This window comes from Salvelinus fontinalis, chromosome 5 (assembly GCF_029448725.1).
Source record: "Salvelinus fontinalis isolate EN_2023a chromosome 5, ASM2944872v1, whole genome shotgun sequence".
In the NCBI taxonomy this organism is placed as follows: Eukaryota; Metazoa; Chordata; class Actinopteri; order Salmoniformes; family Salmonidae; genus Salvelinus; species Salvelinus fontinalis.
Window position 1 is genome coordinate 18,848,414 of NC_074669.1, and position 24,065 is coordinate 18,872,478.

The window sequence follows — 24,065 nt, forward strand, 5'->3', positions numbered from 1 at the left end:
TCAATCACACAGGTTCATTGGCAATTGGAGCTCCCACCCCTATAACGCGGATTGGCTCATTATGTTTGATTGACATTCATTTTAACGTAACTGCACCGATGTTCACATACTGGAAGCCAGATTGTAAACTCACAGGGTGCAGGTTGTTGATACAGATGGTTACATTCCATATTTTATTATATTTATCCACAATGTATGCATACATTTTCTGATGCACATATTTTCTAATCACCTCAGATAATTGGAGGAAAATTACGTTTTATGATATTGTAGCGATCCTCGCTATATGAGTCACGTTACAATTCCCATCAAATATATAATTATATTTGCGCGATGCGTAGGGTGTTTGCCTTTCACCCCAGCGATCCCCGGTTCGCTTCCCTGACCTACCGTTCGCTACTATAACTACCTAGGCCTATAGGTGTACTTACAACAATACCTGTTTGTGTTATTACACAATTACATGTATTATGTAAATGATTTACAAAACAAAAAACATCTATGGTGTTATAATCAATACACAGTAGGCTTAAAGCATATTGTGAGTTTAGCATAGTTGTAAATGTGCACCTGCACTTGAATTGCACTGTACTTACATGGGTATTATTACAATGTTATAATAGCATTGTCAATAATACAATGAATTAGGAGAGGCTATTCCAGACCCAGGTATCCCCATGTGACAGAGCAAAAGTAGCACCCTGTCACATAAACCTATAACATAGTTACTTAACATAACACAAACTCTTTTCATTATCCACAAGCAGGGGATCAGTAGGCTAGGAGGAATCATATCGAGGAACAAAGACTAGACCTATGCCACATGAAGGAACTGATCAAACTTTTATTCAGAGAATTCCATTAAGTGTATAGACTTCAACAATCTATAAAGACATTTCTTCTAAATATAACTGTATGTTGCTTGTGAAAAAGGCCATTATAATCACTCCCCTCAAAATCCTCCCACTCCTATGTAATAATCGAAAGGCCCATATCTATGCTGTGAATATGAAGTGGAGGGTGATTGGTAGGAGGCTATCTGACTTCAGAGGTTTTCTGCTTTATTTTACAGTTGCCTAGCAACAGACGGATCTGTGGAAAGTGAAGCAGAGAAGGGATGTGAAAAAAAACTGTTAAGCGCTGATGGTCTTTAGTTATCAAGTTGTTGACTCCAGGGCCGTTTGAAATGTTTTTATTTAGTCGGAATTTAGAATATTTCAAGAACCTCTGTATATTAATTGTTGTTTCTTTCTTTTCTATGTAGCGCCTTGAGAGGAGATATGCATGAATTAGGCTACTCATCGGATATGTGCTATTCAAAGGCAATACATTATACTACTGTATCATATGCTTGTATTACGCATGCCTCTTCATTCATCACAGCCAAAAACATAGTAAAGCTCTTATTCCAACACACATTATTGGCCACACTTGAGGCTGAAAAGATTTGCATCCACCCTCAGATCCTCAAAGCTCTATAGCTGCACCATTGAGAGCGATTTGACTGGCTGCATCACTGCTTGGTATGGCACTGCTTGGCATCCGACCGCAGGCGCTACAGAGGGTAGTGCGTGTGGCACAGTACATCACTGCGGCCGAGCTCCCTGCTAGCCAGGTCCTCTATAACAGGCGGTGTCACAAGAAGGCCCTAAATCATTGACTGTTCTCTCTGCTACCACACGGCAAGCAGTACCGATGCACTGGAACCAACAGGGCCCTGAACAGCCCCAAGCCATAAGACTGCTAAAGACTTTGTTAAATAGTTAACCAAATAGATACGCAGACTATGTGCATTGACCATTTTTGCACTAACTTTTTTTGACTCATCATATACGCTTCTGCTACTGCTTATTATCTATCCAGTTGCCTAGTCACTTTATTCCTAGCTACAGTTGAATTTGTAAGTCGCTCTGGATAAGAGCGTCTGCTAAATGACTTAAATGTAATGTAAATGTAAGTCGGAAGTTTACACGCACTTAGGTTGGAGTCATTAAAACTAGTTTTTCAACCATTCCACACATTTCTTGTTAACAAACTATAGTTTTGGCAAGTCGGTTAGGACATCTACTTTGTGCATGACACAAGTAATTTTTTCAACAATTGTTTACAGACAGATTATTTCACTTATAATTCATTGTATCACAATTCCAGTGGGTCAAAAGTTTACATACACTAAGTTGACTGTGCTTTTAAACAGCTTGGAAAATTCCAGAAAATTATGTCATGGCTTTAGAAGCTTCTGATAGGCTAATTGACATCATTTGAGTCAATTGGGGGTGTACCTGTGGATGAATTTCAAGGCCTACCTTCAAACTCAGTGCCTCTTTGCTTGACATCATGGGAAATCAAAAGAAATCAGTCAAAACCTCAGAAAAAAAATTGTAGACCCTCATAAGTCTGGTTCATCCTTGGGAGCAATTTCCAAACGCCTGAAGGTACCACGTTCATCTGTGCAAGCAATAGTACGCAAGTATAAACACCATGGGACAAAGCAGACGCCATACCGCTCAGGAAGGAGACGCGTTCTGTCTCCTAGAGATGAACGTACTTTGGTGCGAAAATTGCAAATCAATCCCAGAACAACAGCAAAGGACCTTGTGAAGATGCTGGAGGAAACAGGTACAAAGTATCTATATCCACAGTAAAACAAGTCTTTGTCGACATAACCTGAAAGGCCGCTCAGCAAGGAAGAAGCCACTGCTCCAAAACCACCATAAAAAAAAACGGTTTGCAACTGCACATGGGGACAATATCGTATGTTTTGGAGACATGTCCTCTGGTCCGATGAAACAAAAATAGAACTGTTTGGACGGGGGTGGCAGCTGTGTTGTGGGGGTGCTTTGCTGCAGGAGGGACTGGTGCACTTCACAAAATAGATGGCATCATGAGGATGGAAAATTATGTGGATATATTGCAACATCTCAAGACATCAGTCAGGAAGTTGAAGCTTGGTCGCAAATGTGTTCCAAATGGACAATGACCCCAAGCATACTTCCAAAGTTGTGGCGAAATGGCTTAAGGACAACAAAGTCAAGGTATTGGAGTGACCATTACAAAGCCCTGACCTCAATCCCATAGAAAATGTGTGGGCAGAACTGAAAAAGTGTGTGCGAGCAAGGAGGCCTACAAACCTGACAAAGTTACACGAGCTCTGTCAGGAGGAATGGGCCTAAATTCACCCAACTTATTGTGGTAAGCTTGTGGAAGGCTACCTGAAACGTTTGACCCAAGTTAAACAATTTAAAGGCAATGCTACCAAATAATAATTGAGTGTATGTAAACTTCTGACCCACTGGGAATGTGATGAAAGAAATAAAAGCTGAAATAAATCATTCGTTCTACTATTATTCTGACATTTCACATTCTTAAAATAAAGTGGTGATCCTAACTGACCTAAGACAGGGAATTTTTGCTAGGATTAAATGTCAGGAATTGTGAAAAACTGAGTTTAAATATATTTGGCTAAGGTGTATGTAAGCTTCCGACTTCAACTGTATATGTACAGTACATATCATCCTCAGTTACCTCATTACCAGGCACATCGACTCTGTACTGGTACACCGTGTATATAGCCAAGTTATCGTTACTAATCGTGTATTTATTACTTTTATTATTATGTGCTATTACTTTTCGTTTATTTACATTTTTTCTTTCTCTCCACATTGTTGGGAAGGGCCCCTAAGCATTTCATTGTTAGTCTACACCTGTTGTTTACAAAACATGACAAATACACATTTTTTTCATTTTATATGAGACTGAAATCGTCCACTGCTGACCAAGAGCTGTCGAACAGTGATCCTCAAATTAAATGATCGGCATCACAGCCTCATGCCCTTTCTCCTCTGCCTTTACATCACTTTCACTCAGTGGCGGACTTACCATTAGGCAACTAATGAAATTGCCTGGGGCCTCACACCATCAGTGGGCCTCATGAACTTGGCATAATTAGTTTAATAATAGTGTTTATGTTATCCTACCTTCCTCCTCTGAGGCCCCTCCTCCACTCTTGCGTAATCTCCAATGTGCGCACACTCAACGTCAACAAAACAAAGGAGATGATCGTGGACTTCAGGAAACAGCAGAGGGAGCACCCCCCTATCCACATCGACGGGACAGTAGTGGAGAAGGTGAAAAGTTTTAAGTTCCTCGGCGTACACATCACGGACAAACTAAAATGGTCCACCCACACAGACAGCATGGTGAAGAAGGCGCAACAGCGCCTCTTCAACCTCAGGAGGCTGGAGAAATTCAGCTTGTCACTAAAAACACTTAAACTTTTACAGATGCACAATCGACAGCATCCTGCTGGGCTGTATCGCCGCCTGGTACAGCAACTGCTCCGCCCACAACCGTAAGGCTCTCCAAAGGGTAGTGAGGTCTGCACAACGCATCACCGGGGGCAAACTACCTGCCCTCCAGGACACCTACACCACCCGATGTCACAGGAAGGCCAAAAAGATCATCAAGGACAACAACCACCCGAGCCACTGCCTGTTCACCCCACTATCATCCAGAAGGCGAGGTCAGTACAGGTGCATCAAAGCTGGGACCGGGAGACTGAAAAACAGCTTCTATCTCAAGGCCATCAGACTGTTAAACAGCCATCACTAACATTGAGTGGCTCAATCTCTAGCCACTTTAATAATTTAAAATCGGATGTAATAAATGTATCACTAGTCACTTTAAACAATGCCACTTTATATAATGTTTACATACCCTACATTACTCATCTCATGTGTATATACTGTACTGTATACCATCTACTGCATCTTGCCTATGCCGTTCGGCCATTGCTCATCCATATATTTATATGTACATATTCTTATTCATTCCTTTACACTTGTGTGTATAAGGTAGTTGTTGTGAAATTGTTAGATTACTTGTTAGATATTACTGCACGTTCAGAACTAGAAGCACAAGCAGAGGAGTATACAGTGCAGTGATGTGTCCTATAAGGAGCATTGGTTGCAAATCTGATGGTCGAGTGGTAAAGAACATCTAGCCGCTCGAGAGCACCCTTACCTGCCGATCTATAAATGATGTCTCCGTAATCTAGCATGGGTAGGATGGTCATCTGAATCAGGGTTAGTTTAGCAGCTGGGGTGAAAGAGGAGTGGTTACGATAGAAGAAATCAAGTCTAGATTTAACTTTAGACTGCAGCTTTGATATGTGCTGAGAGAAGGACAGTGTACCTGTAACGGATGTGAAATGGCTAGCTAGTTAGCGGGTACGCACTACTAGCGTTTCAATCAGTTACGTTGCTTGCTCTGAAACATAGAAGTAGTGTTGCACCTTGCTCTGCAAGAGCCACGGCTTTTGTGGAGCGATGGGTAACGACGCTTCGTGGGTGACTGTTGATGTGTGCAGAAGGTCCCTGGTTCACTCCCGTGTCGGGGCGAGGGGACGGTTTAATGTTATACTGTTACATACCATCTAGCCATACTCCCAAGTACTTGTATGAGGTGACTACCTCAAGCTCTAAACCCTCAGAGGTAATAATCACACGTGGGGAGAGGGGCATTCTTCTTACCAAACCACATTACCTTTGTTTTGGAGGTGTTCAGAACAAGGTTAAGGGTAGAGAAAGCTTGTTGGACACTAAGAAAGCTTTTTTTGTAGCGCATTTAACACAAAATCCAGGGAGGGGCCAGCTGAGTATAAGACTGTTTAATCTGCATATAAATGGAGGAGAGAGCTTCATACTGCCTGAGCTATGAAAAGTGACGTGGTGATGAAAAGGTTGTTACTAGTAAAAAAGCATTTCAAGTATTTTCAGTTAGCCTTTTCATTCTGCTTAGTTCACCTAAAAGAGATGGCTCAGAACATCTCTTCATTCAGTAGCCATGAATGTGTTAAACATGGGTGGGGGGCCTCAGACTGGCCTCTGCCTGAGTCCTCCAAATCACTAAAGGCGTCGGCATGCCTCAGTACGGCTGGCGCCTAGCCAAGTGGCCAGCCGAACCGAACAAGTGTGCTTGCATACTCCCTTAATTAAAAGACCTTAGCAACAAAAATGAGAAAAAGCGGCAATAGTACTGTTTGTCCATTTTGAGACGCCGTAGCCAGTATGCGCTAATGCGTTAATTGTGACATTTTTGCCGAAGAGATATTTTACATCTAACTAAGATGCTTGGTGCAGTATTTTTCAATTAAAACATTTGCAGGAAAACGAGTCGTCTCTCGTTGAATGACAACAAAGACTTTATTGAAGAATCCCTGCTGTTGACCAATCACCGAGGAAGGTGCGTAGACTTCGGCGCCGAACTTCGGGTTGCCTCCAGAAAAAAAATTGTGTGCCCAAAATGAACAAAAACGTCACAAAATGTCGTCATAATATATGGAGGAACTGTTTCGGCTGGGAAGCATGGGGACGCCTTAATTCCGCCCCTGCCTTCACTTATGTCATATACCTCTCTTACTGCAGTAGACTGTGCTCTGCTGCAGATCTAAATCACTGCTAAAGAGAGTCTGGTGGCTTGTGGGGGATGGTTGCAGTGAGTAATATATCTTACAATCAGTACTGACATTAGCAAATTTAAAGCACTACCCTAACCTTTTTTTGACCATGTGTATCTAACCTCCTTTTATTTACTTTCATATTTTTTGTCACAGCAATGCCTAACTGGATAACATACAGCAGGAGGTGGTTGTTATGACCTAGAGAAAACCATTTATATAATATCACTGTTTTCTTTGTGCTATTTTGCAAAAAAGAAGGAAAAGAAAAAACAAGTCAAAATTGCTATACACATTCATTAGGAAATGTTAGAAGCAATGTTCAGACACATTTCTAAAGAGACAAAAGGAGAGGGCCTCATTAGATGATTTACACTGTAATTTAACTAACCCAGGCCTTTTGTTATACAAAGTAGAGCGACTTGCTTTATTTTCCACCCATCTGTCAAACTCTCCCCACCCTCATCATATTGTTTTTCAAAGGTTTTACGAAGATCTATGCAACAACAAATTATTACCATAATACCCAAATAACATATTGTTATCCTGATATTACACAGGGGTAAAGATATTCTATGGCTTTATACACACGATTACAGTTGTTATTCCCACACAACAGTTCCCTGCTGTGTTACTACCTTTCCCATGTCCCGAGGAAAGGTGCGCCAATAATTCAATATTGCAGAATATGATTAGAATCCAGAGTTAAGTTGTAGAATAATATTACTTTTAGACAAGGGAGGACTTGTCTACGGGAACCAGGGAGTAACCCTGGATAATGGAGGCCCTCAGTGATGAGATGATAGTATTAGAGGTTTCTGTCCTGCACAACTCAGCAGGAGGGACTGTATGTAGTTCTGAAGCTGCCTCCTCCGAAGATCTGATCAGAGAGAACCACACTAGTACGCTTTCAGCTCAGCAGATCTGTTCCCTAAAGCCCATTTCTTAAAATTCCAATACAGACATTTTAATCTCAATGTCAAATAATTTCTGGGTAACAATGAAGTACCTTACTGGGGTTGTTACATACATTACTCATACATTTCGAAGAAAGTATTCATATCTATATTATTTGAAAAGACAAGTAGGTGAAAATGTTCATGTATTTGAAAAATTGTAATACACTGACTCCAATACATTCCCATGCATTTAACCAGGTATTTGAAAATCCTATTAAATACAATTTCATCAACTATTTGGTTTCTACAAATAACCATTAAAATGTAGGCCGTCATTGTCAATAAGAATTTGTTCTTAACTGACTTGCCTAGTTAAATGAAGGTTAAATATAAATAAATAAATAAAATAAAATACTCATAACTGTACTGATTTTGGGTTGTGTAATTGAAAATACTCAAATAGACCAAAAAATATTTTTAATAACAGATAGTCAAATACACATGCATTTGAAATCAGGTCTTATGCCAACTTCATAGTGTGGAAATATATATAAAACACAGGAAAATCACGTTTGACTGTACAGGGCCTTTAACACCTCATTTTCTTCCTTCTTTCAATAGTGGAGTTTTCATTTCCAATGCAATATTTATGACCATCTGCAGAATTTAGCCTGCAGCTTTTAATGAACAGCTTTATTGTAGACAGTTTAGACAAGAAAAAACTCAGTACCAAAGTTGGATGCCAATCACATCTAACTTGGGCTCATGAGTGGCACAGTGGTCTAAGACACTGCATTCCAGTGTCACTGCAGTACCTGGTTGAAATCCAGGCAGCATCACATCTGGCTGTGATTGGGATGCCCAGTGTTGTCTGGGTTTGGCTGGGGGAAATAAGAATTTGTTCTTAACTGACATGCCTAGTTAAAGAAATAAAACATCAAAGAACAGTAACTACCAGACTGTTTGTGATCAGTTACTGAATGTGTCATGAATGGTAACATGTCATTCAATAAGTTATTCCTGCAGGCATATAGTTTATATATGCTAATGTTTACAGTACTGGCTCACTGTAGGTATGTTTAGGCTATAACTAAATGTTGTTAACTAAACTAAGCCAAAACAACAGCTTGTAGTGGCTTACTGTATGTACTGCTTTGTTGGTTGTAGGATCAAAGTGCATGCACCAGGTGGCAGTCTACATTCAATGTTTCACTGTAAATTCTGGTTCTCAGAATTCACTGCTACATGATATAATTTTGATAATCTCTGATGAGATTTGATACATTGTTGCCCGTGTTAGCATAATCACTCATGAGTCTAAGGTCTCACCTATTTGTACAGTACTATTTTATTTAATTTGTCTGCCTATGGATAGTCACGTGACAAATGTTGTTCAATCAGCTGCCCCCAGAACAAGGCACATCATTTAAATAGTGTGGAACGCCAGTGTACCCTTAATTTGATCTGTGATTTCGGCGCCGTTGAGAATGTGGCAAATTGGCCCCTGCTAGCAACAAACTAAGACAAGGTGTATTTTTGCATGTTGATTGTCTTCGTTTCTAGCTTCAATATTATGAGTTCGCATGTCACTCCCGGTCCTTACAGGGCGACAAAACTGGTAATCTTTTCTTGTTATGAAATTAACTTAACCGTTAGCTTGCTAGCCAGTACAATGTGGTGACATAATGCTGCAAGTTGACTGGGAAGTAGCTAACTAAGATCTGTGCAGATCACTCAAAATGCAAAATAACTGTCGTGTATGTTTAATTTTTAGCCAGACAGCCCCGAGCCAACAATATGTTAGGATTAGCAGTAAAGCTCTCGATACTTACGAATAATTAGGCGTTCTTTTAGAATGTTGAATATTGTTGTATTTCTAAACATGCAGTTACATAGTCAAGCAATACGGCGGGGCGGGGGGTAGTAGTATGTGGCCAATATACCATGGCTGACGCTTCGAACACACCGACAGTATCATTGCGCAAATAGTACCAGCATCATCCGGATATGTATGCTACAAAAGTTCGACATTGACTTTCTTCTACCATTTCTGTCAAAGCATACAGTTTGACTCGTATGCACCACACCGAACGCAATGCAAACGCAGCGTGTCATTGGAAATTAATGTAATTCTGGTGTACCAAAATGCAAAGAGTTGTCGATGTGTTCGAAGCGTACGGGCTGTTCTTTCGTATGACGCAACGCTGATTACCTGGATACATTAGCCGTGGTATATTGGTCAAACACCACGAACCCCGAAAATATCAGCACGTTTCAGTTCGGCTGGCGGCCGAACTGAAAGGGAGTGTTTCCATACTCCCTTAAAATAAAGCTTGAAAAATAGAAAAAAAACGAACAGTACTGGTTGTCCATTATGAGACAAAATAGTCCGAATTAATCTAAAGTAACTCAAGAATTCGGTCATTAATTGGTATGTTTTTGTCGTAAATATTAGTTGCGAAATTTTACATCTAACTAAGATGGTTGGCACAGTATTGTCTCGTTGAATGACTACTTTATTGAAGAATCACTACAGTTGACCAATCATGGACGATGGGGTGTTGACTTCGGCTCCCGAACTTCGGGGGAACAATTTTCTTGAGGCAAGCCGAACAGCCGAAAGTCACAAAGCCCAAATCCAACAAAGGTGTTTTAGTAAATGCACTTACTGTTTCCTCTGGGAAACACGAGGGCACCTTTTATTGCTATTATAAGCTAAACTAAAATAATTAGAACACTACAAATACATGTTTTGTCATACCCGTGGTATACGGTCTGATAAACCAAGGCTGTCAGCAAATCAGCATTCAGGGCTCGAACCACCCAGATTATTGTTTAAATATTTCCCATGTAATTTTTATTTTATTTTTTATTTATTTAACCTTTATTTAACCAGGTAGGCAAATTGAGAACACGTTCTCATTTACAATTGCGACCTGGCCAAGATAAAGCAAAGCAGTTCGACACATACAACAACACATAGTTACACATGGAGTAAAACAAACATATAGTCAATAATACAGTGAGAAAAAGAAAAAAAAGTCTATATACAATGTGAGCAAGTGAGGTGAGATAAGGGAGGTGAAGGCAAACAGATATATGTATAGATAAATAAAAATATAAAAAGGCCATGGAGGCGAAGTGAGTACAACACAGCAAGTAAAATAAAAACTAAAAAACACTGGAATGGTTGGTTTGCAGTGGAAGAAAGTGCAAAGTAGAGACAAAAATAATGGGGTGCAAAGGAGCAAAATAAATTAATAAATAAATACAGTAGGTAAAGAGGTAGTTGTTTGGGCTAAATTGTAGATGGGTTATGTACAGGTGCAGTAATCTATGAGCTGCTCTGACAGCTGGTGCTTAAAGCTAGTGAGGGAGATAGGTGTTTCCAGTTTCAGAGATTTTTGTAGTTCGTTCCAGTCATTGGCAGCAGAGAACTGGAAGGAGAGGCGTCCAAAGGAAGAATTGGTTTTGGGGGTGACTAGAGAGATATACCTGCTGGAGCGCGTGCTACAGGTAGGTGCTGCTATGGTGACCAGCGAGCTGAGATAAGGGGGGACTTTACCTAGCAGGGTCTTGTTAATGGGGAGCTAACATGGCTGCCATAGAATGTTGAAGTGTAACGTAAATGCATCATAATGCTCATTCTAGACATGCGGGTACATTACATGGGGAGTATTTTAATGCTAATTGGGAACGCTTTCAACACCTTGTAAAGTCCATGCCCTGATGAATTGAGGCTGTTCTGAGGGCAAATATACTCAATATTAGGAAGGTGTTTTGTATATTCTGTGTATATGCCTCTGTCCCGATAGTTTGTTTGCTTGCCAATGTTTTAGAATGTTCCTTAATCAGCTTAACTACATAGTTTAAAGGTCCAATGTAGCTGTTTTTATCTATCAAATCATTTCTGAGTAAAAATTAAGTACCTTACTGTGATTGTTTTCAATTAAAATGGTCTAAGGCACTGCATCTCAGTGCAAGAGGCACTACAGTCCCTGTTTCGATTGCAGGCTGTATCACATCTGGCTGTGATTGGGAGTCCCATAGGGCGGCGCACTATTGGCCCAGTGTCGGCCAGGGTAGGCTGTCATTGTGAATAAGAATTTGTTCTTAAATGACTTGCCTAGTTACTGTCAGTTTCTGTTTCAAAGAACACCAAAACCTACACTAGCATGAGCTTTGCAGTCTCTATTGTCCAACGATCTGTTATTGAACACATGAAGTGACATGACCTGTTCGCTAACAGGTTTAGTGACTTGTATCTGCTGTAATTGGACGATACAGCAGCTATTGAGTGCTGTCATGTGTTAGCAGGATGAGTAGTTTGTACGACAACTAACTCTGGTATCTACATAGCCTTGACTTTTCTTTCATATCGGTTAAAAAAAATATGTGTATTATTTTTGTACCCATTCAATGTTTGGAAACATGCGACTACATGTTGTTGAAATTAGTATGCTACAAATGAGTGTCAGTTCCAGAACCGGAATTTTGGAAAGAGGGGCGTGTCTTTTCGGAGCCCTATAGGCAGAGTTTTGGAACTGTTTTTCTTATTGGTCTATTAACTAACTTATGTCCCCAGGCAGGCCAAAACTCAGTCTTTTCAAACAGCTCTTACACTAAAATGCCACTTTTTTTCACAGTAGTATTCCAACCTCCTAGTGTGTTAAAATTAATATCACACAAATCACGTTTTTGACTGCACTGGGACTTTAACCCAAATGCAATGTTACAGATAATTAGCTAATCATTTAGAAAGTACTGTAGGCATGCATGCATACAGCTATTTACATTTTCCATTTGCAGTGGAATGAAGTTGAAAAGCTTTTCCGAGCAGGGATGCCTCTGCGAAAACATCGGCAGCACTTCAGAGTGTATGGGAACTGTTTTACTGCTGTGGCAGCTGTCGACTGGTTGCATGAACTGCTTAGGAACAATAGTAACTTCGGACCAGATGTCACCAGGCAACAGACTGTCCAGCTGCTGAAGAAGTTCCTGAAGAGTCATGTGATCGAGGATGTAAAGGGCAGATGGGGTTCAGAAGATTTAGAGGACAACTGCCATCTCTACATGTAAATTTATCAATTTGGTGTGTTTCTTTTGAATTGTAGAATCTGTAAACATGCAATATCAAAGCATACACTTCACTTGATATTTGTCTGACTCTTTTCCTTACTGTGTATATGATTTGTTTTCACAAATGTATTTCACCTTGAATGTCCTAGGTTCCCTTCTCTTTTGAAGGGAATTCCCCATTGCCCACTTGCGTCAGGGCCTGCATCAGTAAAGAAGAGTATCTCAATGAGGGAAAAGGAAGGCTTCTTCAAATGTAGGAGTTCCAAGGAACTGGACAAAGATACTGTAGTAAGTACTGTTGATGATGTTATAAATGTACCCCTATTATAGCCTGACGACTCATCCTGAGTTTGATTCCGCTGGACACTCCTTCAAATGAGTGGATTTGCCTATTTCAGCCATACCCGTGGCTGACGGGTGTATAAAATTGAGCACACAGCCATGCAATCTCCATTTACAAACATTGGCTGTAGAATGGCCTTACTGAAGAGCTCAGTGACTTTCAACGTGGCACTGTAATAAGATGCCACTTTGCCAATAAGTCAGTTCATCAAATTTCTGCCCTGCTAGAGCTGCCCCGGTCAACTGTAAGTGCTGTTATTGTGAAGTGGAAAACGTCTCGGCCGCAAAATGGTCGGCCACATAAGCTCACAGAACCGAACTGCCGAATCCTGAAGCACGTAATAATCGTCTGTCCTCGGTTGCAACACCCACTACCGAGTTCCAAACTGCCTCTGGAAGCAACGTCGGCACAATAACTGTCAGGAGCTTCATGAAATGGGTTTCCATGGCCGAGCAGCCGTACACAAGCCTAAGATCACCAGGCGCAGTGCCAAGCGTTGGCTGGAGTAGTATAAAGCTCGCAGCCATTGGACTCTGGAGCAGTGGAAACGTGCTCTCTGGAGTGATGAATCACGCTTCGCCATCTGGCAGTTTGACGGATAAATCTGGGTTTGATGGATGCCAGGAGAACGCTACCTGCTCGAATGCATAGTGCCAACTGTAAATGTTGGTGGAGAAGAAATAATGGTCTGGACCTGTTTTTCATGGTTGGACTAGGCCCCTTAGTTCCAGTGAAGGGAAATCTTAACTCTACTGCATACAATGACATTCTAGATGATTCTGTGCTTCCAACTTTGCGGCAACAGTTTGTGGGAGGGCGGCAGGTAGCCTAGTGGTTAGAGCGTTGGGCCAGTAACTGAAAGGTAAAAATCTGTCGTTCTGCCCCTGGCAAGGCAGTAAACCACTGTTCCCTGGGCACCGAAGACGTGGATGTTGATTTAAGGCAGCCCCCCGCACCTCTCTGATTCAGAAGGGTTGGGCTAAATGCAGAAGACACATTTCAGTTGAAGGCATTGTTGTACAACTGACTAGGTACCTGTTTCAGCATGACATTGCCTCCATGCACAAAGCGAGGTCCATACAGAAATGGTTTGTTGATCAGTGTAGAAGAAGTTGACTTGCCTGCAGAACCTTGACCTCAACCCAATCGAACACCTTATGGATGAATTGGAACGCCGACTGCGAGCCAGGCCTAGTCACCCAATATCCGTGCCCGACCTCACTAATGCTCTTGTGGCTGAATGGAAGCAAGTCCCTGCAGCAATGTTCCAACATCTAGTGGAAAGCCTTCCCAGAAGAGTGGAGGCTTTTTATAGCAGCAAAGGGGTGACCAACTCCTTATTAATGCACATGATTTTTGGAATGAGATGTTCGACAAGCAGGTGTCCACATACTTTTGGTCATGTACATGAAGTCACAAAACAAAACAAATTCATCAGCGATTGGATCGTCTCTTAACATCTGAGAATGAGTATAAAAGTTGATAACGTCATCATGTAGGCCAGTTATGGCCCAACCCATTGGTTTCCGGGACCAATCAGAATGGTCAGTGTTTCGCATTCCAGAAGTTGTCAGGGAGGGAGGCAAATCCAGACTGTTGAATGATCAATGACTGCATCTGTCCCATTATGGTGTCTGAGCGCACGGGCAGCGCTATTGAGGCCATCTCCATTTTTGAAGTAGTCCATTTTATTCTACTTCTGAGTTGGTAAACAAACTGAAATGGTGCATACTGCCACCTGGAGTGTGTTTGAACAAGTATAAAGTCAAGTTTGGCGATTTTACTGCCACCTGCAGATATGGAATGTTTGCTCACGAGTATAATTCATTGGCTGATCCCTCCTGATGACCTGGAAGGAATTATCAGATCCATAGGAAGTCTCACCCAGTTGAATAATTTAAAATTGTGGAAGTCCTCAATGGAGCTTCTCCTACTTAAACAAGCTTTTGAGCACGAGTCCGCTATCATTCGTTTGGCCGGAGCGCTGTGGATGGGTAGCCGGCAACCGCAGTATCTCTGGTATGACTTCCTCACTTGTCTACATAATTGACAGATGCATTATTATTTTTCACAGGAAAATGTGGATCCCTCAAAACAAGATATGGAGACTGAGCCTGTGATAGAAGTGGTACAGCCCAGAGTACTAACAGAGGAATATATCCAGGACGTTTGGAGAGGCATCACTCTCACACAGTAAGATCCACTCTTAAATAACTTTAAATCCTTCTCAAAAGTTTGAATGATTAGATCCTTAATCCATTGCCATTTCATGTTTTCAGCCTGCAGAAAACATTGGGATTGACCTCACTTGAGGATGTTTTTGATCCAAGACACGTCAATCCTCAAAACATTGTGTACAACATGACCAATGTGAACAAGCATGGGGTTGTTACACTTGAGGATAAGACGGGTAGGTCTGATTTTTGTATCTGTCTACACAGTGTAGACCAGGGGTATCAAACATACTGCCCGCAGGCCAGATCCAGCCCGCTAGGGGGTCCAATCCGACCCGCAGGTGTGTAGAAATGATAAAGGACATACATTCATAGTTTCTTGACTGTGTCCAGCTCGCTAATAATCACCGAAATGAAAGCTAGACAGTCAAAGAGCATTAAATTCCAAAAACAATAAATGGGACCTAATTTGTGAATTTCGACGGCGAGGAAATGTAAACAAATTCAGTGCGGCCCGCCAGACCTCATTGAAGCTTTTTCCCCACAGATGACCTCCCACACTGGGTTTTGTCTGCAATGAAAGGTCTTGCAAACTGTAAGTTACTTTTTTTGTGTGTATTGTATGAATATTTCCCCTCATACGAAACAAGACTCAATATGAGAGCTTTGGTTTCAGACCAACATGTCAAATATCACCCATACCATTCTAGGGCCTAAGTATGATGCCAGCCAGCCATCCTATCCTTGGTTTGAGAGGGATGTGTTTAAAACGGTCTCTGACTACTTCTATAGCCTCCCTCGGCCAATTCTCACATCTGAATACTACAAGTTGTTTGTCAACATCTTGGGTATGTATACATTTGGCAAGCTTTTGAATTGAATGCATTATTGTTAAAGGTGAAATTGTATTACACTCAATTTCAATGGTTTCTCTGTTCCTCCCTAACCTAAGGTGTTACTAAAATCTGGTTTAAATGTACCCTTCTCTAAGCCCTGCCCCCTTTGGTTACTGTTGAGCTCAAACTCTGTTCAATTTCATTGTGTATTAAAAAACCGACTACCCCTTGCTAATCAGGAAATGGGATATGTTGTGGTGGACTGTCATTACAATTGCTTCACATGAACCTGGTATAATTATGTTTGTAGTGTGGCTAGCCATTGAATGGCTCAGAATTCACTGTCAGCATGGGACTAACTAGCTAGAGCTCTCAAATCATACCCTGGCCTTGACAGCAGATGGGAGTTGTATTCATAACTTGGCTGGCTAACATGCATTTAGAGAAAACAAGTTATATTGAGTGGCTGGCTAGCACTGGCAATGTATGGTGGTCTATGAGACTGGGCTAGCTAACCAGCAGAGCTAGCAAACAATGTAACAAAAGTTCAGATTGGAAGAATACTCCAACAGACTCTGCATTTCAGGAATCACAGTAGCAAGTGCTCTTGGTTCACTGTTAAAGAACCCCCCCCCCTTCCCCCTGAGGTGTCTGACTTGAAAACCGTTGCTATCCATTTGAGTGCTGCCATTGGTTGCCCCAAATTCCGAGGTGGGCTTAGCAAAGGGTAAATTCACCTGTAATGTCATTTGCACTCCATCTTTAGCAACTTGGCTATTAACATTTGCAGTCATTTCTAAATTAGAGGACGCATCTCAGGTTTACATTAGTTAATATGAGTAATGTGAATGGTGTTTTACATTTTCATCCTTCTCTATGAAATGCCTCTGTAAATGGGGGAAAAAAATACATTTTGGATGAGATATTGTTTGAGACATATCTCCAGTTGAACAATAAGATTGACCATATCTAATACAAGCAGCATGAAACTGCAACTGGTTTATTTGCTTCATAACAGAGGATGTCTCGACTGCGCTGTGACTTGTGTTATTACTAACTCGTGTGTCCAATTTAGCTCCTACCCCCCCCAATGTGCCCACTTTTGTTTATGTCCTGCCGGCTTCACAAGTTTTGTTTTTGTCTGGTACCTTGCTAGTTTTATGTGGCTACATTTTGGCTCCTAAAACTGAGGAAAGCGAAAAAACCAAGAGGAGCCCAGCTACAAAAAACCCCCACATGAACAGTGCTGTTAACCAATTCAAATCTACCGAATCTCTGCTGTTGAGCTTAATTCAGGAGGCTTTTGATGAGGGCGACTCGCCAATGAGAGAAGTGTTCAGCTCGAATGCCCAGTCCACGTTTGCAGCTTTGAAGACAGGTTCTACCAGGAGGGTCCCCCAGGTGGGCCTGCCAGGCTGAAGGGCCAGTTCTGGGAATCCCCAGAACTCCTTCCGAACAGTTCTGAGGATGTCCTTGAAGGCATCAGTCTGAGCCTGTCCCGGTCAGAGAGCAGTGGAGCCTTGTCCATTAGGCTCAGAGCCAGGAGCTGTTTCCTGGAGAGAATCTTGGATGAATTGCCAGATTCCAACTTATGCTCCTGACTCAAGTTGTTCCAGTCTTCAGAGAGTCTGGCGTCCTGCAAAAGTAACAATGGCAGCAAGTACAGCACTCCACCTCAGAGTAAAACACTCTCAGCCAGACAGCTGCCCTAACTCTGAATTCCAAGGCTTTGTCACCATGGGAACTCCTCCTAGTTGTGACACCAGTTCAGGTGTGACGTCAGTAGAGGGTAGCACTCACTGCGCCAGAATCGGCATCTCCCTACCAATGGACAACCCCTCATTCAGTCAGATGCCCAAGGAGCATTGGTACCTGTTTGGATATAGCTAAGCAGTTTTGGTGTTAATGCCCCTGTAGCAGACATCACCATGAAGCCAGACTCCATTATTGGCAAGAGGGGCCCCAGTCTGTTCAACTTGAGGGCCAGCAGCATGGACCTCCAACCAGAGCCCTCTGTTAGCAGGCGCTGTCAGAGCTCTGGACCTGTCTAGGCCGACCTTTGCTCTGCCTTCGGTGTCCACTTATGCACGGTACCGGAGTCCCGAGCAAAGTAAGCCTGCGTCTGCAAATCAAACTTTGTCTCGTGCCGAATACAAGTGTAGACTTTCCTGTGAAATGCTTACTTACAAGCCCTTAACCAACATTGCAGTTCAAGAAGAAGAAAATATTTACCAAATAAACTTAAGTAACAATAACAGGGCTATTTACAGGGGGTACCACGTCAGTGTGTTGGGGTACAGGTTAGTTGAGTTCATTTGTACATGTAGGTAGGGATGAAAGTGACTGCATAGATAATAAACAACGAGTAGCAGCAGTGTACAAAACAAATGGAGGGGGGAGTGTCAATGTAATAGTCCGGTGGCAATTTGATTAATTGTTCAGTAGTCTTATGGCTTGGGGGTAGAAGCTGTTAAGGAGCCTTTTGGTCCTAGACTTGGTGCTCCGGTACCACTTGCAGTGCGGTAGCAGAGAAAACAGTCTATAGCTTGGGTGACTGGAGTCTCTGACAATTTTATGGGCTTTCCTCTAACACCGCCTATTATATAAGTCCTGAAAGGCAGGAAGCTTGGCCCCAGTGATGTAATGGGACGTACGCACTACCCTCTGTAGCGCCTTACGGTCAGATGCCGAGCAGTTGACATACCAGGCGGTGATGCAACCAGTCAGGATGCTCTCGATGGTGCAGCTGTAGAACTTTTTGAGGATCTGGGGACCGATGCCAAATTTTCTGTGTCTCCTGAGGGGGCAAAGGTTTTTTGCGTGCCCTCTTCACAACTCATGCTGTGCTTGGATCATGATAGCTCGTTGGTGATGTCGACACCAAGGAACTTAACGCTCCACTACAGCCCCGTTAATGTTAATTAGTGCCTGTTCAGCCGCCTTTTCCTGTAGTCCATGATCAGCTCCTTTGTCTTGCTCATATTGAAGGAGAGGTTGTTGTCCTGGCATCACACTGCCAGTTCTCTGACCACCTCCCTATAGGCTGTCTCATCGTTGTTGGTGATCAGGCCTACCACTGTTGTAAGCAAACTTAAGGATGGTGTTGGAGTCGTGTTTGGCCACGCAGTCGTGGGTGAACAAGGAGTACAGGAGGGGAGTAAGTACACAATCCTGCGGGGAATGAGCTTGGCAGATGTGTTGTTGCATACCCTTACCACCTGGGGGCGGCACATCAGGAAGTCCCAGGATCCAGTTGCAGAGGGAGGGGTTTAGTCCCAGGGTCCTTAGCTTAGTGATGCGCTTCGTGGGCACTATGGTGTTGAACGCTGAGCTGTAGTCAATGAACAGCATTCTCACACAGGTGTTCCTTTTGTCCAGGTGGGAAAGGGCAGTGTGGCGTGCGATTTGAGATTGCGTCATTTGGGGCGGTATGCGAATAAGAGTGGGTCTAGGGTGTCTGGGAGGATGCTGTTGTGAGCCATGACAGGCCTTTCAAAGCACTTCATGGCTAGTGACGTGAGCGCTACGAGGCGGAAATCATTTAGGCAGGTTACCTTCGCTTCCTTGGGCACAGGGACTATGGTGGTCTGCTTGAAACATGTAGGTATTACAGGAAAAGGTTGAAAATGCCAATGAAGATACTTGCCAGTTGGTCTGCGCATTCTATGATTACACATCCTGGTAATCCATCTGGCTCTGTGGCTTTGAAGATCTTGCTCACATCGGCTACCGAGAGCCTTATCACACAGTCATCCAGAACAGCTGGTGCTCTCGTGCATGCTTCAGTGTTGCTTGCCTCGACGCGAGCATGAAAGGCATTTAGCTCATCTGCTAGGCTCGCGTCACTGGGCAGCTCGCGTCTGGGTTTCCCTTTTGTTGTCCGTAATAGTTTTCAAGCCCTGCCACATCTGAGTGTCAGAGCCGGTGTAATAGGATTCAATCCTGTATTGACACTTTGCTTGTTTGATGGTTCGTCTGAAAGAATAGCGTCCAGATTAGTGTCCCGCTCCTTGAAAGCGGCAGCTCTAGCCTTCAGCTCGATGCGGATGTTGCTTGCAATGCATGGCTTCTGGTTGGGATATGTACGTATGGTCACTGTGGGGATGACGTCGTCGATGCACATATTGATGAAGCCGATGACTGAGGTTGTATACTCCTCAATGCCATTGGATGAATCCCAGAACATATTCCAGTCTGTGCTAGCAAAACAGTCCTGTAGCATCCGTGTCATCTGACCACTTCCGCATTGAGCGAGTCACTGGTACTTCCTGCTTTAGTTTTTGCTTGTAAGCAGGAATCAGGAGGATATAATTATGGTCAGATTTTCCAAATGGAGCGCTTTGTATGCAAAGCTGGTCTAGTTTTTTTTTTTTTTCCTCTGGGTGCATATGCTGGTAAAAAATTTGGTAAAACTGATTCACGTTTGCCAGCATTAAAGTCCACGGCCACTAGGAGCGCAGCTTCTGGGTGAACATTTTCTTGTTTGCTTATGGCCTTATAGAGCTGGCTGAGTGCTGTCTTAGTGCCAGCATCGGTCTGTAGTGGTAAATATACTGCTATGAATAATATAGATAGTGTGGTCTACAGCTTATCATAAGGTGCAATACCTCCAGACTTCTTTATTAGATATCGAGCACCAGCTGTTATTGACAAAGACACCCCCACCCCTCGTCTTACCAGACGTAGCTTCTCTGTTCTGCCAGGGCATTGAAAATCCCTCCAGCTCTATTATCCGTGTTGTCGTTCAGCCACGTCTCAGTGAAACAACATAAGATATTACAGTACTTAATGTCCCCTTGGTAGTATAATCATAGGTCATCAATTTTATTTTCCAATGATTGCATGTTAGAAAGTACAATTGATGGTAGTGAGATTCTCACCTACGGATTCTCAAAAGGCAGCCCGATCTGCGTCCTGTTTTCCGCTGTCTTTTCATGCAAATGACGGGTCTCTAGGCCTGTTCCCGGGAGAGCTGTGTGTCTTTATCGTTGGACTCGTTAAAGGAAAAAGCTTCTTCCAGTTCGTGGTGAGTAATCCCAGTTCTGATGTCCAGAAGTTATTTTCGGTCATAAGAGACGGTAGCCGCAATGTTTTTTAAACGTATTTTGTACATAAAATAATTTATGAACAATGCAAAAAAGGAACAAAATGGCACAATTTTGTTACGGGCATGTAAAACGTCAGCCATCCTCTTCGGCGCCATCTTAACTGAATGCTTGTGTGTTGTGCTTTTGCATGTCTTAACACCTGACTAACATTACTCATTGGGCTTTCACTAATGTGGGGTGAGAATCTAATTGTTCTTTAAGGTTATCAATGGAAGAATTTCAAATGTATCCATATGGATGCTCTCCATAACTTTAAACTGCTCTGTTTTTAAAGTCTGCCTTGATGCTCCTTATGCCTAGATATTACATTTAGTGACTTGTACAAGTAGTTATTACTGTAGTGAGAAGCAATTGCTTTTTGCCATTGCAATATACATGTATTTCTTCCAGTTAATCACACGGATGCTTCAGTCACTTCAATGTATTTCATTAGCCTCAAGTCCTAGTGGTTGTGTGTATCGTGATCTGATGTGTACAAAGGGCCAACTTCACACACCCATTCTGTGTGTGAAGGTCTCCTCCAGTCTCAGTTGGAGCAGGTGGCCATTGAGGCTCTGCAGCTCTGCACCCTGTTGCTGCCTCCTGCCAGTCGAAGGAAGCTCCAGCTGCTGATGAGAATGATCTCCCGGATGAGTCAGAACGTGGACCTGCCTCGGTTCAATGACGCCATAGCAACACACACACTGGTGAGGAGAAACAGGTTTTACAATTATGCGTGATCTGAACATGGTAAACCTAAAAAGAGCATGAAATGAACATGTCTTCAACTCCATTATTCAATCCCATTGCGTTTTCAGATGGAGCATATGTTCTCTCACTGTGTGCTGGGCTGTAAGGAAGAGATGGACCTGGATGAGCTGCTGGCCACCAGACTGGTCTCCTTCCTCATGGATCATCACCAGGAGATCCTCCAGGTGCCTGTCTATCTGCAGAACGCAGTCCAGGACCACATCGCCTACCTCAGGAAAGTGCAGGTACAGTACTACTGTCGCTTTTATTTTTATAAGGCTTCCATGATCAATTTTCTATGATTTTTTTTTTTTTTTTTTTCAACTGCTTACATTGATGTGTATGAGATTTGAGCCTGTTTTCTTTCCTCCCCTAGATAACATACCCAGGCATTGTTGGTGCCCCTGTGCCCGTTCACTCCTTTTGTAGACGGATCAGCACCAAAGAGTTTGAGGAGCAGAAGCTGAGTTTGTCCCAGGCTGCGATCGCTGACCTACTGGAGAGCCTGGTCAAAGACAAGAACATGTCGATGAAGGACAGGAAGAAGAAGCTCAAGCAGGTAACAAGTTAGATGGCATGTTGTCTGAACGCTTTCATATTTTTCATCAAACTTTGTTTCCAACTTATGATTTGAAATTCTTACTTGGGTGTTAAAAAATATATAAAGTTAATCAAAGTCTAATAAATATTTCTATGATTAGTTTCAGAGGCAGTATCCAGACATTTACTCTTGCCATTTTCCAACCACAGAGTGAGGCGCAGCTTTTTGAAGATTAACCAAAGATCAAGCCACCATTGCTGATAAGTATGAAGAAACCACAAGCTTTTAGTATTAGAAACTGAAGGTACATTTTGTTCTTGCAGCTAAATCAAAGGTGGGAGGAATATACAGGTGAGACCACCTCCCAATTTAGACTGCAACTATGTAACAATTGTCTTTATGGTTGAATTATGCATATTTTATGTTGAGTAATGTGTTTTTGTGTATGTTATTTTGAAAATACTGCAATAGTTATCTTTAGTGCACCAATGAAGTTACTTTGATATCTTATGGAGTATAATAAGAGACTAAAGCAAACTAAGATTAGATTTGGTGTTTTTCTGTCAATGTTGCAATTGATCTACATTCATACACTACCATTGACAGAGTATACAGTATTCAAACTTTTAAACGTTTGAGCTTTTTTAGCGATTACATTTGTTACTAAGTGTGATTCGTCTACCTAGTTCATTAGGTTTGTATGAAGGGCTCATAACATTTTGTATCCATGTTTCACATTTTTCTGTGTATTTTGGCATTGCACTTTTCTATAGTTCTTTTATTTAATGTATGTTTTTTATTCCATAACGTTCTCTTAAAGTTAAGCTCAAATTGCTTTATTTTATATTTTGTGCTTGGGATTTGTCTATTTTTTTACCTGGCAAGTTATGTTCAGCCTTTTGGGATACAGAAAAGTTTTGCACTATTTTCTGTCTTTTTCAACAAATGGTAGCTTTGACCAATCAATACAATTGTTAATATATATACCTGCCATGTTATATATTTTTATGCCATCGATGAAGTATTAATAAACCTTTTGGAATCCGTTTGATGCATTTTCTGAATACCTCTATGGCTGTATACTTACCTCAAAGGAAGCGCCAATTACAACAGTTATAACCTTTTTGTGTATTATTTCCTTGCCAAAAATCTGTTTTATGCTACATTCTTAGGAAAATGTCCAACTGTAAAACAAAATGTTTTCTCCTTACTAATTATGCAAATATATTGGCTTAATGTTCTGACGGATGTGGTTTATTTCATATTTGGTTACCTTAGTCTCCTTGTGCTGTCTGGCACAAGAAGGGAGAGCAATGGTTGCTACTCAGACAGAATAACTGCCTTGCATCACTAATTACTTTTTAAAATGCACAAATTCCACAGTATCGTTGCACTATCCCTGGAAGGATGTGGCAGAAATCTGTTACAATTCCAAGTGCATTGCAACCCAAGTCTGACCAACTGACAGCTTCATTCATCTAGATCAGGATGAAGAAAAGGAAGACAGCATTAATCATACTCATCCATAACAAACACCCTCTGTGTGGGTGCCTACAGAGAATATTGATTAAATATAAACTTGTTTTCATCTGGACTCCATCAAATTAGTTAACTAGTGTCGGAACATCTTTCTCTGACAACGTGTAGAACAAATATTTGAAACCAAAGATATTGCATAATGAACTGCATTACGTTCCTGTTCACTTCAGTTAAGTGTTTGTTGTTTAGCCCCTTTTGTAACCTTTTGGGGCTCTCAGGTTAGCAAATGTGGTTCTGGTCTTAATTAGGCTGAGAAATTCCTTGAAGGGGTAGAATTGTGTGGTGGCAGTGGGCTAAACTTCACTGGAAACTGAATGGTCTGGACACAAAGGAACTTTTGTTTGAGACCTCTGGTTTGGG

The 24,065-nt window shown here is 42.0% G+C and overlaps 1 pseudogene; it reads left to right on the plus strand.

The window, feature by feature from the left end:
* The first annotated feature begins 8,575 nt into the window (after positions 1-8,575).
* LOC129855258 (DEP domain-containing protein 1A-like) lies at positions 8,576-23,407 on the plus strand (annotated as a pseudogene).
* The last annotated feature ends 658 nt before the right edge of the window (positions 23,408-24,065 follow it).